General features: G+C 43.2%; 1 protein-coding gene across 4 annotated transcripts in view; it reads left to right on the top strand.

The window, feature by feature from the left end:
* LOC106649168 (potassium voltage-gated channel protein eag) overlaps nucleotides 1-18,396 on the top strand; it is a 127,969-nt gene that overhangs the window by 20,127 nt on the left and 89,446 nt on the right. The window lies entirely within an intron of this gene.

Here is an 18,396-nt window from a genome sequence, read left to right as displayed (position 1 = left end):
CCAGTAGATGGCGAGGTACCTTATATCTGTAAATCTGCAAGTGGTAAAGTCGATATAATTGTATAAGTCAACTTCAATAATTGTATAAGTTATTCATTTAAGCTGAATACTATATTTTCATCATCAAGAAAACTTTTCATTACCTTAAAACTAGTCATTCGATGTTGAGTATTTTTACCATGGTAGTCTTGTTTTCCAAGATCCTATTCTCCAAATATACCAAGCTGGAAAGCACAAGTAATAATATTTATTCAGAGCCTCGCGTGACTCGAGAGACCTCGAAAGAAAGGAGAAGCTGCAAAAGCTGCACACCATAGAGATTTAGCATCGCGATGCGCGCTTCTCTCGAAAACGTACATCCTACATTCCTATATAAAATAGGTGTGCAGTAATACACACAGCTGAAACTCGTTCCAGGGCGCACTGCAATAGCCGCGCGTCCTTGTAGTATAGATTCTACTCGAAAGTTACCTTCTCGAGAGCGATGAAAGGTCGTGCAGCACGAGTGTATCCTTTTTTTCACGTTGCGAAGCTCGTTAACTTTACAGTTTAAGGTCCATAATATATAACGTCAATATTAACTTTTTACCCCTTCCCTCCGAAACAAAAATCACGTTTATACATCATCAAGCTCCGAGTCGATACTCGTCCCGGATTTACAAGCGCGAATTATATATTACACGTGTTCATTTACAGTCGCCGCGGCGTTAATGCGTTTCCCGGCTCTTTCCTCGAATAAATCATGCATCGAAACTTTTACACGTTATAATGTATACATATAAAATCCCGCGATTCGATAATGTATATGCGCCTCTGCGAGCGGCTGCACAGCCGAAAATTAATCAAAATAAAAGCTCCACAAGAGGGATAACGCGTGGAATCTATAATATAACATTGTCGCGCCTCGTCAAATATTCAGAATTAATCAGTTAAGGCTAGAAGTGTTGCAGAGGCGTACTATACACCACTACCACTACTGATGCCGACTACCACCGCGTATGTGCGCGCCCATCAAATCAAGATGATAACTTGCTCGCTCGAGCGCCAATTCGATATGGGCCATTTCTCGCAATCAGTCATCGCAGCAGCAGCAGCAGAAGAGAGCTCCAAGTTTACGATCACTACCCGGGGCATATATGATACGAGATAAATATGCTTCGATGGGCGGAGCTCGTCGGAGCGGCGCGACACACAACCAAGAAAATGAAAAATTATCGATGAAAAAAAAAAACGAGAAAAGCTCGAAATTACGTGTACGTCTGTACGTACGATCGCTGCGCAGTGTAACACGCGCGAAAGAACACGTGTATCATTAGTGGCGGTGTATATATACCTAGAGTATCGAGAGCAGCTGTGTACGGCTGGCAGCTCGGCTCGGCTCTCGCCTCGCCCTCGGCATCCGGCCAAACGTGCCCAGTTGCTCCTACTGCTGCTGCTGCTGCCTGATTGCATTTAAATAATTTCGACTATTCAGCAATGTAGCGGCAGCGACGACGACGGCGTGCTATACACGATAACACGTCGTTGGGCTGTTACAATTTTCAAGACGGGTCAGCAGTACAGCAGCAGTAGGAGCAGAGGCAGTTCGTGTGTATACATTATATAAACGATCATAGCCGCTGCTGCTGCTGCTGCTGCAGAGGGAGAGGTCGAAAAGGAGATCGGGTAATTTTTGAAACGACGTCTAATTGGTCTTATAACTTGGCTTGAGTTTCGACACGTTTTAGCCTACTGCGAAAATGTATGTAGGTAAAAGCTTAATGAATTAGAGTTTTAAGTGACGTTTGTTTGGCGAGGTTTTCGTCGTTATTATATAAATATTTACCTTTTTCTTCTTTTTTTTTTGTTTTTAATGAAAACAAACACCGCGGAAAAAAAAATTCCAGGTCATCGGCGTGCAAACAGCTCTCAATCATTATTATACCGAGATGTATATACCGAGAAGCGTCGATCTGTATAATTGAAAAATATTCAATTCACCGAATTCGATGAGGAAGCGAATCTGGGCTGAGAGGGGCGCGAAGGTGTGGCGCCATTCAGAAAATTCGACGATGGACTAAGCAGCGGCAGATTATATATATCCCAAGACATTTATTTTGCCACTCGCGAGTTTACAGTGCTCCATCTATCGGCGAAGCTATTGCGCAAAAATCTAAAAGTCTTTGATAATGTTTTGTAAATACTAGGGTGGCACTTTATTACATGGGTTGCGAGTAATTTCGCTCCCGAGCTTTCTTTGAGTTTTCTCGAACCTAAAGATGAAAAACTCTGTAGCTATACGTTCATACACGGCCGTGCGCCAGTCGAGAATGTCGCATTCGAAATTCGAAAATTACCTCGACAAATTCGGAAAAAGTTCATGCGTTTTCTTTGACATTTTTTCGTTCACAATCTAGAGAAAAATTGAACTGCATAATTAATAACGAGAATACATGTTATATATAAGGAATTATGTATATAATCGGAAATTGGTTTGAGCACTTGCGATTTTATAATACTCCATCTGTTGATGGAGTCCAAAAGCTTATACTTTTTGTGCACGATGAAACTTGTTACTGTACAAAAAAAATTGGGAACATTGAACTTTAATATTTTCTAACAAAATACAACTCATTTCTAGAATCAATTAGTATCGTGATTTGGAACAGCAGTTAGTGCTCGTTTGATTTTTACGCGTAAACTTCTCTAGAGAAGTTTTATTTAAAAAAAAAAAGGTAAATTGCATTACATTATTATATATCCACGAACTCGAGTAATCTCGTATAAAGGTAGGAAAAAAAAGTTGTTAAGTATTTGAAAAATGACAACGCCAACTCTTAGCTTTTATATATTTTAAACCCACGTCAACAATTGCGTATACTGTATATACACGGGCGAACGATAAATTGCGAGCTTTGTCCAATAAAAACAAGTGAGCAGCAGTCCCGAGTCACCAGAGGGGTAGAGCTTTTGCGGTGAGGCCAAAATCAAGTCGCTGTAATTTATTATATAAATTCCGACTTTGCTACCAAGCTCGTAGAGCTCCCATAAACTGCTGCATTAGTTTCTCTCACCCTCACCCTACGTATTTGTCTGTGTATGTGTGTACGTATATATACGTGCGGTTATACAGCTGTGGTGGTGCTACTGCAGTATAGCATAGTCATGGCAGTAATCGTTTGCTCTTGAAACAGTTTCTCGAAGGCAAAAAGAGAGCACGCGTGTACGTGTGTGATGCATATCGCGCACGAAATAACACAGCAGTGCAACAGCAGTAGTATATACAGTAGTATATATAGCGTACGAGTAAGTGAGAGGGAGAAGACGCGTGTTATAAGGCTTCGTTTCGGACTTTGTCGGTACTCGTTTGTGCCGTAATTTTACCCGCCAGTCGTCCAGGGTCGCGCGCACACACTCACGGAGATAGAAGAAAGAGAATGGAGCTTTTGCAATAAATACAATAACCCCCATCCCCCCGCTCGGTCCGCGTGTCCGATTGCAACTGGCTCAATTGTCTTTCGACAGCAGCAGCGGCAGCAGCGGCGGCAAGAGTGCAAAAAAAGTAAAGAAAAAAAAAACGATTTCAATGCTCGTATACGACGACGACATAGATATAGATATAGATCGTTGTATATAAATGTAAGAGAATCACCGTCGCGAAAGCTAGGCTACCAGCTATAATACTATATGTATACCGAGAGAGAGAAAGAGAGTCGACGTAAAACAAATAGCTGGTAGCCGATGCTCGCGCGCGCGCTGGTTATTCACTTTGACCCACAGAGAGAGCATCAAGAGCTTTTGCTGCTGCTGCTGGCTACCGGCCGAACGCGAACGATCGATCGATCGACTGACTCTCGAAGCGCGCACACACATACATACACGGGTGAGTGTGTGTGTGAGTATATACGAGAGCGGGAGACTCGAGCGATGGATATGTACGCTTATAGAGACAAGAGTCGAGCTTGCGAAAGCTTTTGCTCGGCAATGCGATGCCTTTATACGTCCGTAAACGTACGTACGCGTTACAACGTGAACACACACATATAGGAGAGATGATCGTGCGCGGCATTGTACACGGCTCATTGGCTATTATAGATTCGACGCGATCCTCCTGGCCGTATACGTGTAATAGATACTTAAGCGCGCACAATAACGTGTGGTGGTACAGAGAGAGAGAGAGATGTGTGTGAGCTATTTTATATCAGCCGCAGCGCACGAGAGAGTCGATTTTCCCTGAGCAGCAGCAGCAAACATTACCTTATATCTTCGCTGCCGCTGCTGCTGCTGCCATGTATGCATATTGCCTTCTGCTCCCGAATGTATCCCGGCTTGAAAAAAAAAAAAGAACGAAGCTCGTCTGCGTATGTATATCCCCGAAATTGGCATATACGTAATATCTCGAGCGATTTATCGGCTCGTGTTTGCGGGAGCGCTGACGATCGGATCCATCCTCGAAGCTTTCGTACATACATGTACGCACTTTTACGATATGCTCCTCTCCCGTATCATCGGTCTTGTATACGAAGAATATTGGCTCTCTATAATATTGCGCGAATAATATGACAGTTGCTACACGTATAAAGTTTAGCGCCGTATGTACATATAATAAATATATACGATACGTTTCGCGCGTATGTGTGTAATGTAACGCGGGGCGTCTCACACTCACACACGCTCACATGTATCGCTCGCGAGCGTCATCCAACCTTGCGCCAAATCGAAACGAGACCGCAACCAACCAACACACACGCGCCAACGAGAGAAGCAAGTTCGATTGCTCGCTGTACGTATGTGTGTGTGTGTGTGTAAGTGTAATAGAGCTGCGATCGCGTCGCGTCGCACGCCGACCCTGCCTGCATTAATACAAGCTCGCCGCCGCGGCTTTTCCATGAATCGCTGCCTCGTTGATATACCAATACTATATAGCTTTAACTGCCGATGGCTAATTCACGTGGCTCGTATCGTTACGCGCGTTTCCTCTTTTTTTCTTATCGTGATAAAAAAGAAGAAGGAAAATTGAATAAACGAAAAAACGAAATCGGCTCGACGTAAAATGTCGTCCTCCTCTAGCCGCAGGGGAGCAAATCGATGATCGGCAACAAGAGAGAGAGAGTCGAGTTAGTGGGAGTCGAAGAAACTTGCCACGTAGCGAATATTATATACATATATCTCGCGTGTATACCTACTCGGTTACGTAATCCCCCTTAGATTAGAAAGCCGGTTGTACAGACACCGGTGTGTAACTTTGCACACTGGGAAATGGGCCGCTGCTGCTGCTGCGGATGATCGGATCGCGTTTTGCCTTTGCCTTTGCTTCGCTCGACGACGACTGGTCTTCTTGTCTCCGATATTATATATACATGCCAAATCTGCCCAAACTCCCACGTGATTCGACCAAGTGCATATATCTATATAAATGACTACCGCCGTTGATGCCGTCGCTATATGTATACATTGGTATAAAGTCTATTTCTCTCTCTCTCTCTCTCTCTCTCTCTAGGCGTCGAGCTCGTGACAGTCAAATTGCGATATGCATTCATCGTCGGCGCGTTATCCCCATCGTACGATATATTATATAAACTCGAGTGAAATGCTCGGCTAAACGATCATATTTGTGCACTTTGCAGCAGCAACAGCAGCAGCGATCCGTATTCCGAATCCTCGCTTTTCGCTCGACGCGAATCGCACTCTGTATACATTAATACACCACCAGCACCACCGCAAGAGCATCGGAGCGCATCAATTTTAATTACTTTTAATTCTTGAGCGCGCTTATATATCTACGCAGTAGGCTCGACGCAGCTTCGGATTTTATTCAGTGGCGCTAGAGGTGCACGCGCGATGTTAAGCTCTCCGAGTAACTTTCGCTCATTGGGACGTGTGCGTATATCGTATATACGTTGAGCGGTACATCGTCGAAGCGACTACTGTATACGCATTTTCAGTTTTTTACTCGGAGGAGGTTTTTCAGATTCTTTTCATTTTTCATTATTTTTTGTGTGGAATTCAGTCCAAGTTCTAACTTCTAACTGCTGTTTTTACACGGCATGCTTATTAGATGTCAAAAATTTTATTAAATTGTACTGTAGCAACGATTAATCGTAACGTCGTGTTTGACGTTGAGCTTTTTGATTGCACCGTCTGATGGAGTATTGTAAACTCACAAGTGGAAAAAATTTCTCAAGGTACTTATAACGTTTTTCAGTAGATTCTTACCCTTCAAGTGTTCGAATGCTCTTCATTCCTTACGCTCTCCGCATGAAGTAGCTCGAGCGCTGCTGCTATATGATGAAACCGGCTCGATTTCTTTCGCATATTCTATGCAGTCCATCATTGGGAAGAAACGAATTTCCAATTCGATTTTTCAATTTGGGCTCATCAAAGGAAATCCATTCTCAGATAGGCCACTGTAGTGTCCTATCGCTGCTGTTATTTCTTCATTCGCTCTCCAAAAGTTATACAATAACCAAGACACTCGAAGTAATTTTTAAATCACGTATAAAATATTCGATTCTGCGTCCGAGAATACCTTCGATAGTCATGTATAAACCCCGTGACGACAAAAGAAACTCGACCACGCTTTATACATGCACGATTGCAAAATATCGACAAACAGTCTCACAATATATATTGATGCGATGTTTACATATACACTCGTACAGATAAGAGACTAAGAGAGACGCCGCGTCTAGATTTGAAAAAGCAACGCCAGATGGCTCAGGCCAATTATAAAACGTAAATGCGCGATCGGAGTGATCGTGATATTTAGATTAAAGGAGCCGCGCGACTAGGTGAACGTCCATGTAAATATCGATGCTTATATACGTACGAAGCTGCAGACGGGGGCTAAGATTCATTTGTACCGCGATACGTATACGCAATATAAAGCTCGGGCGGCAGCAGATAGCATGCGGCAGTTAGCGCGCGCAGTAGTAGTAGCTTCATAAATCCCGAATTCAATTACCGCTTACTCGTACATAACGTGTACAATGTATATAGACTCGTAACAGCTCGAACTGTGTGTGTGTACGTATGCGCGCGATAATTTTAACTTTACGCAGGGCAACAACTGTATACAACAACTGAGAAAAAAAAATTAAAGAAAGAAAGAAAACAAAAGCTCGAAGCGCACCGTATAAACAGCAAATTAAAATACAACGTAGCGACGGCGGCGGCGGGACGTTATTATCCCATCCAAGCTGCACAATGAGTTTTTCGCGTCATCGTGCGGTATATTACAAGCACCTATATATACATCGTGTGTGTATAAAATAGCGACGAGCGGCGCGCACAATGACCAGCATGTGTCGCGGAGCTTGCAAGCTCGCTTGATTATTAATACTTGATGCATATTATACGATGTACAAAAGAAAAAGCTCGACGCTTTACACGTAATACGCGCGTATAATATATCGTACGTAGCAAAAGCATCGATTCCGTGGCGCACGGGTCAAACGACGTAATACACACAAAGCCCGAAGAGAACGACGTCTGGAATGCGTCTCTTTCAGGGAGGGAAAATCTCTCTCTCTCTCTAGCGAGAGGGGAACGATGGAAGGATAGCTCGAGCCTCTCCTTCGCTTGCAGCCTCGGGAATCTCGGGAATTCTCTCTCCTTCTTACACACAAGTTGCCGCCGCTTGTATATATCCAACGTAGAGCACATAATACATATATAACGCGTGTTTGTGTATACACGCAAGATGAAGCTGCTGCTTTTTTCTCTCCTCTTTTTTCTTTTGCATACCCCCCCGACGCTACTGCGGTGCATCAAGCACCACGGTTATCATCTTTATTATTATTATTATTATCATTATTATGCTTACCGCAACGGAACGCGCGCGCGGCATAAACATCGATGAATTCATAAACGCGCGAGCGAGCAGAGCTTGCAGCGCGCCTTAATGGTCCTCCTTCTCCTCTACCAGCCGTGTTTGCGGACCGCACGTAATAGGGTGATGATGTTTTTTCGATCGCGCCGCGCGCGCAAGCTCGAGAGTGAATTTTGCCCGGGCTACTACCTCGGGACGAGCTTTTTTTTTTATACTATATCCTCTTTTCAACCTGTGCGCTATATCTCTGCAGCAGCAGTTCGATAAAAACCGTTGTATAATTTTTGGCATGAAAGAAAAAAAAGGGCGGCGAGCTTGCGAGAGAAGAAGAGGGAGAAAAGCTCGCAGCGCGTCCCACGTATATACTATATATATTATGTATTATATAAAAGAGAGAAGCGAAAAATTCGCCAAAGTCAGCCTGCGGATATTCCAATATAATGTGTACCAGAGAAGGAGACGCGACGAGCTGTATGTGCAGTGTCGCTTCTTTTTTTTCTTTTTTTTATAAATTCCGCAGCCTTTCATAGAGAGCAGTCCGCGCAATATTCGCTTTCAAACGTAAGGAGTCTTCTTTTCTCTCTCTCTTGCTCCTTATACTTTTTCTCGTTACACATACGTATAATACGCATGGCGAGCGTTGTAATATAGCCGCGCGTACGGCGCAGAGATCTTGCAGTTTTTAATCTCGTTCGCGTAATAATGTACATTTTTTCTTGCGTGCGGACGGCGAAAGAGGAAAAGAGTAAAGTAAAATTTCTTCTTTGCTCGCGAGCGCGCCCCGAGGAAAAAATCGCCCGCACGAGCATCAGCAGCAGTAAGTTATAATACATGCAAATTTCGAGTCAGGAGTTTTTTTAAAACACACACGCGCGCGCGCGCGCCGAGATATGGTACGCAAGCCCCCAAGTACGTATATATGATAATAAGGCCGAAGGATGAAAATTAATTTTTTACATTAGCAGCCTCGGCGGCAGCGGCATCGAAAGCGCAGCACTTTATAAACATGTATACGGTCTGTATGGCACAGCCTTTAATTAATCCAACTGTTTTAGCCTTGGATATTAAATGTTTCAAGTTAAGCCTCTTACGCTTAAAAGTGTGTGTGGGTGTATATATATTTTAATAATTGCCCGCTGAACGATGAAAGAGCCGTCGAGCTTGCGAGAGCTTTTATATAAACACACCGGAGTCCAGATAACGTGTGTGTGTGTGTGTGTGTAACAAAAATGTTTGCCCCCCGCGCTTAAATGGCAATGTAATATATAAGCTAATTGCGTGCTTACACCTGTTATGTGCCATTAGTAATAATCAACGCGAGTGCGTATTGTTGCGCGTGAGCACTATGTAAATACATTTTTTCCTCTCTCTCTCTCTCTCCTTCCTTTATTTATTATTATTATTTTTTTTATAAATGTAGGTCGTGTAGCGCGCGACACTGCTCGTACACATAACGTTTCAGCAGGTGTAAAAATGCACGATATATGCACGTATGGATCAGTGAAAATAAAAAAAACATATATACATGTATATAAAGGTACGACACACCGCGAGAAACTAGGTTCGGATTAAGTATTCAGATTGTAATCATCGAGTTGGGCGGCAGTAGCGGCAAAAAAGCCGATATTTATAAATTATTTTAGTCTAGCCATGAGAATCCCTGCGACGATTGATATATATGTGTGTGTGTGCACACACTAGAGCGAAGCTTTTCCTTCCTTATCTTTTTTTTACGTTCGTTTTCACACACACACACGAGCCCAGACTAATGCACGACGTTAATTTTAATAATCGATGCTTGATCCACTTACTCTGTCCACGAGTGTAAGTGCATACATACGTATAATACACACACGTATATATAAGCGAGCTTGGGCTATCGTAATAATTATTTCACTCCCTTCTCTTTTCGGAGATTTCCGTTTGTTCGTGTACGTGTGAGTGTATAGGGCAGTTCTCTCTCTTTTTTTGCAATACTCACCCATTCAAATGGCTCTCCGAAGTAGGACGTGAAAGAGAACGGCGATCGCTGTATATGCTCTTTCATTCGAGGTACGATCGCGCGACAATCCCTCTCTTTTTCCGGGCTTAATTCGCTCTTTTTGCTGCTGCTGCTTCTTCTTCCCATCGCCCACCCCGATACACAGTGGCAGCGTTGAAAAATCAGCGTTAAATCCAGTATATCGGTGCGATGCGCGCACCAACGATACTATATACCTCTGTACCAACGAAAAACGGAGGAATAGGCAAAACAAAAGAACAACAACAACAACAACAAAAAGAAAGAATCGAGAAAGCGTAGAACTGAGAGGAGTGTATTACGTATGAACTGCGCAGCGCAGGCTGAAGTAGTATACTGCACACTAGCTCGACATTCGCTCGAATTTTTACGGGGGTAGTAGTAGCAGCGTTTATTCTTCATCCTGCTTGTGAGTTTTGTTTTTTCTCGTCTTTTTTCTTCTCGTTGCGTTTACTTTAACGTTCTTTGCATTTTTATAACTATATACGCGGAGAAAGACCGAGAGGCAGAGTAGGTAGTAGCCGTGAAAGATAAAAGAAAGCAAAAAAAAAAACGGCGAGCTCTCGAGGAAAGAGCTAGAGTGTATATCCCATATCCTGCACTATGTGCTGTACGGTTTACGCGTGCATACGTTGTTTGTATTTATATATCACGAGCAGCAGCAGCAGCAGCGAGTTTTCATCATTCAATTTTTTCTTTTTCGTGCTTCTTCTTCTTTTCTTTTACTCATTTTACGTGTAAACACGCGATATACATGCACGAGCCCCAGCATTATGCTAGATTTACAAAAGCTTAAAAAAAAAGAAAGAGCGAACTGAGATAACGTAATGATAACTCGGCAATTGAATTTTCGCGCTTGAGTGAGAGGTGCAGCAGCAGCAGGGCACGCAGTGCATTCTCCGCTCGCGCAAGCTCTCGTACATAACTTAATTTCGCATAACGATTGGAACGACGTTAAAAAATAACGTTATTTTCTTGCACGCGTGCGCGTACACATAGCACATACACGAATGCCAGAACTTGATGCATTGTTTAAATGGTTTTCCCCCTTTTTTTGTTTCATTATTTTGTTATTATTATCGAATGAAAAACAAGCTCTCGTCCCGTCGAGCGTTTTTCGCGTTTCGACGTGTACCGTATATAAAGAAATAATCTTTAATAACGAAGTCGACTTTTTCAAAAACTAGTTCTGTACGATGCTATAAATGTTTTTTTTGGCCTTTCGAGCTCGATTAGCGCGAATTTGCAGTACGACGTCAAACGTCGAAAGCAACTCTTTCTCTCGCTTTCTCTCGATCCTCATACATATCCTATAAATATCGAGCGTTGCAATAACCATTTTTCGTTTGGCAAAACAGATATAAAGAGAAAGAAAAACATCGAAAATGCCTCCAAAAAAGCAGCAACGACGACCACGACGAATGAAATGCGTAAATTCAAAGGCACCGAAACATTCATGAAATGAACGAAGTCGAAAAATAAAAAGGAGAAAAAAAATATCGCAAATATAAATTCATCGTGTCACAAGGAGTAGTGTGCAGTACGCATGCTGTGCAGGAGAGAGAGAGTGTGTGTGTGTGTGTGTGTGTACTACATGCACGAGTGGTCTAGGAGAGTAAAAAAAAGAAGAAGAAAATGATGCATGGATAATACTTAACATATACACACAGCTATCTTCTCTCCCTGTGCGGGCTTACATACAGTCGCAGAAACGTCTCTCAAGAGAGACAAAGAGCATGGCGAAAGACGACGACGACGACGATGATATAATATATAATAGACGAGTGAGAGAGAGCTTGCAAGCTCGCGCGCGTAAAGAGAGAGAGAGAGACAGAGAGTTTGTACAACGAATGTTTCGGTCGTTTCCGTCAGACTTCGTACATATATCGTTGTGCGTGTGTGTGTATATGTACGACGACTGCGACGACGCCGTAGTGCAAGCTGCCGTACTACACGCATATATATACCGCTGCTGCTGCTGCTCGGGTCATTGGGTCAAAGCGCGCCGAGCATGGGGGTCACGAGCCCTGCACTCCCACGCGCGCACACACACGGAGTCGATCGCTCTCCAGGGGTGGTGGTGGTGGTGGTGCTTGCTGCTGCCGCCGCCGCTGGGTGGGTGGGAGGTAGCTATTTTCCGCGCGCGCCTGAGCTATTTTTAGAGCCGCTCCGTCGCTCTGTGTTAGAGCTATGTTTATATATATGCGAGCGAAGGAAAGCTCGTGCATTCGCACACACATACACCCCCGCGACTCCGTATGTGTGTGTATGAGCGGCCACCCCGGTGACGACGACGACTACACGCGAGGAAGCGAGTCGAGTATCATATACGTATACGTGTATCGATAGCGCGCGAGTACCTATACGTACACGAGTGTAACGTGTGAGTGCGAGTGCACTACCGACACAACCACACACGATGATCTGTGCGCGCGAGGATCGGATCGCGTTCATTGAAATCAGTCGTTTGCGCGTAATGCATACGCGGACGAGAGGATGCTGATACGCCGTACCGATAACGCGATATATTATGTAGCGACCTATGTTATATTCAAGTCGAGCGAAGAGGAGGAGGGCCAAAGAGAGAGAGAGAGATCAGGCAGAACGGAGCTTTTTTTTACGACTGTGAAAAATTTTTTTTTTTGGCTCCTTTTAATTTATCCGATACGTAGTAGCTTTGCGCTGCTATATGCGGGAGGGGGTGGAAAAAAGAGCATATTTTTTTTGCTGCTGCGGGCAGAGAGAGAGAATCGTCATCACCCGGTTGCACGCGATCGGAGAACGCGCGCGACGAGCCAAACTAAATCAAAGCTGCTCCCCGCCGGATTATTTGGAACCAATCGACGTTATACGCAGACACGACGGGCGAGCTTGCGGAACGGCAAAAAAAAAAGAATAAATAAAATAAAATGGAGCACGCGTTGAATATTATTTATCTCGTTTCGTACGAGAGAGCCGTTAAAGAGAGAGAGAGAGAGAGAGAGTAGCTGACGTGGTTCGAACGTACATACAAATACTATACGCTCTACACTCGTGTGCGGATGCGGAGCGAGCTTGCGAATTCATGCTTTTAACGTGTGTACGCGGTCGAACTCGAAGCTCGTAGCTGCTGCTCCATGCGCGCACGTTGCGCACCGAAATAGGTCGTTTCTCAGGGCATCTGGATTAACGTCCGTATATATGCGCCTATATTCATACACGTGTATACAAAACTATATTTACCTGATGTATGTACGAGTGTGTGCAACTATACGGTTCCGAGCCATTAACGTATTTTATACACCCGTATCGGCCTATCTTTCACCTTATATACACGTGCTGTATTATATACACGATACATACATATATGCGTTCGACGAGGAATAAAAAAAAAGGATATAAAGAGGAATGAAAACAGCATCTATGCGGAATGGGCCTCGATTTAAGGGAATATATACGCGAGCATACGTAAGCATTCGTATACACGTGTGTTATTTTCTCTCCTCTTTTGTTATGTGTATACACGTGATGTATACGCGATATACCGTCGCAGAAAAAGAGAGAAAAAGAAGAAAAAAACCGCACTGCTTAACTCGACGTCTTTCTTTCCTGCTCTCTTTCTTTCTCTCATCCTTTGTACACGTCGTCGTCGTCGTCGTGCCGAGCGAGCGAGAAACTCTATACTCACCGGAGAAAGAGCGAGAGCCCAAACGCGTGAAATTCTTTGTCTATTCTACACCTCAGTAGCAGTAGCAGTAGTAGCAGCCTCTCGCGCGCGCTGCAAGCTCGCAAGTCGAGCGCTATTTTTTACTCCTGTGTCGACTTTCTCTCTCACTCGCTCTCTTCGCTTATACATTCTTTCTTCTTTATTTTTACCCTTTCTCTCTCGCGCGCTTGGTTCTCTAACGGCGAGAGGCTCGAAGACATTTTCATTAGGAAGATTGAGTTTTCCTCTGGATTATGTGCTGCCAGTGGTGCGCCCGCGCGAGTATTCAAGTTTCTCGCTCGCTCACCGCTGCAGTGCTTTGTTTCGACAAGAGAGAGAGAGCGAGCGAGCGAAAATTATATATGGGTTAAGGCTCGACGTGAACGAAAATTGACTCGTTGCCTCGCTCGGCAGCACTACACACTTATACACACTCACACGACGAAGGTAGTAGCAAAGAAATAAAAAAAAGAGAGAGAGAAGAGAAGAAAAAAATCCAAGAGCTCAAACGCGCTCGTACATATATAGCTATTTCCATATCGCGTATACCTCGCGCACGTTATAAAGTATATACCGATATCGGAACCCGAAAGCTCAGCGAGCAGCTAGAGTTCTTTAAGCCTCTCTTGTACTTTGTGATCGTGTGCTGCCGCTGCTGCTGCTGCTGCTGCGCGCAAAAAAGCGAAAGAATTGGCCCAGGCCTATAACTGCGCGCCTATATAGCTAGCTCTGCCTACATACATAGAGGCGCGCAAGCTCGAGCTTGCGGAGGCTTGCTGCTGCCTGGGTAGGAAAAAAAAATCTCCTGGAGACTTAATCTCTCTCTCTCTTCGGCGCGGGCGTATTTGTGTGTGCTATATATAGGCACGAGTGTCGCTTCGTACGTACAATATCTCTATCTATCTATCTATACGCGCTATAGTTCGAAGAGTATATCTCGCGCCACCACCGCCACGAGGGAATCCAAGCGTTAAAATTGAAGCTATATGGCAGCGGGGATTGATTCGATCTTGCTGTTGCTGCTGCTGCTGCTGATGCTGGCCAAGCAATATCAAACTCGAGCCACATATGCGCTTACTAGTACATACAGACGCATATAGATATTGCATATTACATAAATCTTTAATCGTACACACACACACGTATGTATCAAGAAAACAGCTTTCAATCGACTGGATAAATTCGTTTATTAGATATGTATACACGACGCGAGTTTAAATAACTTGAAAATTATTTTTCGATCCCTCGACTTATGCGATATATAACTTGATATAAATGCGTTTAAAAGCTCGAGTGAAAAGCTCGCTTCAAACAGCGCTCGAGCTTGCGCGTGGATACTCTCTCTCTATCTCTCCTTTTTCCCTCGGATATATAAATTGAAAGGATGATTGAAAGAACGAAGTGGAAATTAATTGTTTTCTTCCTCTTATTTTATTATTATTATATTAAACATCGCTCGAGGAGAGAGCTGTTCGTTGCTGTGGAGCTTTTACAATGTTAACGCGGATATACACTGAGAAAAAAAATTCATTGATTCAATGAAACGTTTAATTGAATACAATCTATGAAATAATTCATTCATCCAACAAAATATTTAATTGTTTTCATGAAACTTTGGTAAAAACAATTAAATATTTTGTTGGATGAAATAAAAAAAGATTATTTCAATGAAATTATTTCATAGATTGTATTCAATTAAACGTTTCATTGAATCAATGAATTTTTTTTCTCAGTGTACAGAGAGAGAGAGATATATACGCAGGAGCTGTTCGATTTTACGTCCTCTGGCTTAATCTCTCTCGAGTCTATCGAGTTGATTATCGCGCTCGCCTCGCCGAGGCTGCACAGTGAGGATCGATTCGTTGTTTCGCGCGCTCTTATCCAACGACGTCTTTGTCGCGACACGCGCTAATGGCGTATCGAACTTATTCTCGCAGCTGTACCTTGAACGCGTCTTGATTTGTTGTTTCTTTCTTAACGAATGATGCTGGATTATCGGCTGTTCGAAATTTACGTACTCGTCATCCACTCGTTGAATCTTTTTTCTTTGGTAGTTAAATTTTATAAACTAATATAAAGTCCTTTATATATCGGTACATCATTAAACTTATGGCGTCAATTTTTATACGTATTAATGGTAAAAGGTCTTTAAAATTAAGTACAACATTCAAATATAAATTGATTCAGAAAAAAGTTGATTTAGGGTCCCCTTTTTATATGATAATGAGACATGGGAAACAAGATACGTCGTTCGCTAAATAATTGAATAACGTCCATAAAAATATATTTTTAATTGGTTTTTCATATCATATTTTCCAAAATGGTCAATTCACTGAAAAAATATCGTCGATGAAATGAAAAAAATTCGTACTTATTGTCACTCGTCTTCAGAAGATATATATACGATTCTGAATTACATTTAATTACGCCCATAAGAAAAACACGCCGCCGTCGTGTAAGTTGAGATTGTAAACGCGAGATGGCCAGCGTACCGGTCGGATCGCGATCGCGTAAACAAAACAAACGAGATCGCTGCTTATTAATGTAATGTGTTATGCTATGTATATATTTGAAATAATTTTTATTATACACTTAAGAAACGAAATTTTCTATCCGATGAGAGTTCTTAACAAATTTACTGAAAACCCGAAGTAGCAACGATGGCATAGCCCCTTGAAATTCAACGAAAAGTCGAACGCGTGCGTTTTTATAAATAATACATTTGTACATGCGAACTTTTCAAGACTCGAGCGCCGATGGCGGCTTTTAGCGGCGATAAATATTCTTTTGATCGCAGCGAGCTTACCCCCGCGCGCGCTCGCAACGCGACAGAGAATAAAGAAAGAGAGCAAAAAAAAGGCGAAGCCAGTCTCTCGACAGCCGATAAATATGCCAATTGCGCTTTATATACCCGCCCCAAAGAAGAATAAGAGAATATATAAAATCAATCCGATCGATAATACACATATAAATAATAGTGCGCGCGAGCAAATAATAAATCTCGAGTCCAAGTCCGAGTAACGCCGATCGCGTCAAAGCTGTTTACGTCGTATATGGAGGCGGCGACTCACTCGAAAATAATCTTATCGAGCTCGCGAGCGAAGGGAGGATTGCATACGTACGATGTGTGTGTGCGTATACGGACGATGGGATTTACGAGGCATTAAACGCAAACGTAAACAGTTTATATATCCGGCATATATACACACACGTATGTGTAGTACTGCGATATACCATGTGCAGTCGTGTACTCGTCGTTATTATGCAAATTTCGGCCCTCTCCGACGCATCATCCCCCGCGCGTCGTGTCTATCTCGCGGGAAGTGGACGTTCGTACTATGGTATATGTAGAGCAAATTGAGCTACGCACAGGCACACGCACACAACTTGTAAACATATTTGCCTCGCCGCGTCGTGTATAATGTAGCTCGCCGTTGCTATATATACGCGTGCGCAAATTTGTAAATTGGTATACTTTGGCCTGACGACGACGACGACGACGACGACGATTCGCGCAAAACGTGTCTGCCTGCACGACGCCGTTGATGTATTACATAGAGCCGAGATCGAATCGATTTGTGCGGACGAGAAAATAGCTCAATGTTATGGTAGATATGTGTGTTGTTACGTATGACAAACAGTATATTATGCGGTATAATGTGGTATGGGGTAATTTTTTTTCTTTCCGTTGAATAAATCGACCGTGCGCCACGCGCGTGCGGGTGCATTCGAACAATTGTATCATTTGTATTTGCATTCATCATCGTTACATATTGGCGGAGAAGGGGAAAAAATTTTTGTTCACTTTTTCATTTACCTCGATTGGCAGCCAAGCAAAAACGATACAAATCTTCGTTAATCAGCAGCTCGATGATCTTTAGAGAATCGGCAGTCAGTGATAGCGCGTCAGCTCCCAAGAAAAAATCCAACGCACAGGCGCAGTTCGCAAGCCTCCCGATGCCTTTCGGGATATAGCTTCCATATAATTCGCGCGAACTCGTACGAGTCCTTACCCGCGAAAAAAAAATAAAGATCTTTTTAAGATCTTTTTAAGAACGTCTCAATTATGAGCCTCAGTGAGATGCTTTGAGATGTTTTTAAGACGCTCAACAATTGATTTTTACTGAGACGTTTCCGAGATCTTATTAAGATGTTTTTTTCTCGCCGAAAAAGATAATTTCCAGTTTTTTTGTCAAGTTTAAGTCTTTTTCGACGAGAAAAAAACATCTTTATAAGATCTCGGAAACGTCTCAGTAAAAATCAATTGTTGAGCGTCTTAAAAACATCTCAAAGCATCTCACTGAGGCTCATAATTGAGACGTTCTTAAAAAGATCTTAAAAAGATCTTTTTTATTTTTTCGCGGGTATCCGAGAGTAATTTTCTCGCCTTTTCGGGTTGCAACGGGATCAAGTCGTACAGCGAAAGGCTCGGATTAACCATTTAATCTCTTTCGATTTGCTCACAAATTCTTCGTCGTCGTACCAACGTTGTTCGGAATCCGGAGATTCTTCGAACAGTCCGTGTGTTTATCGAAAAATTTCATGATCGTCGTGGCGTCGTTACGGTCCAGTTGGTATCCCATTTTCTCGAGACGCTCGACGGTAATCAGAGCGCCGGACGTTAATTTGGATTTTTAATTACACCTGTAGCCACTTCAATCGCGTCTCAAGCTCCAGGCTTGCCCTTCGCATCGGCCAGCACCGATTCGGGTCGCGACTATTCTCGGCAGCAATTCGACGACTACTTCTTTGCTCTGACAATTCTCGCGTTTCATGTGCAGCGTCGAATAGCTCACGCGACGACGCACTTGGGATCTTGACCGTGCTCGAGAAAGTTTTCGACGGCCTACTCTGAGCCGTACTCGCCGCTCACGTGAAAGT

This window comes from Trichogramma pretiosum, unplaced genomic scaffold (assembly GCF_000599845.2).
Source record: "Trichogramma pretiosum strain Unisexual culture from Peru unplaced genomic scaffold, Tpre_2.0 scaffold98, whole genome shotgun sequence".
NCBI lineage: Eukaryota > Metazoa > Arthropoda > Insecta > Hymenoptera > Trichogrammatidae > Trichogramma > Trichogramma pretiosum.
The sequence above is the reverse complement of the archived record's forward strand: the minus strand, read 5'-3'. Positions and strand labels throughout refer to the sequence as shown.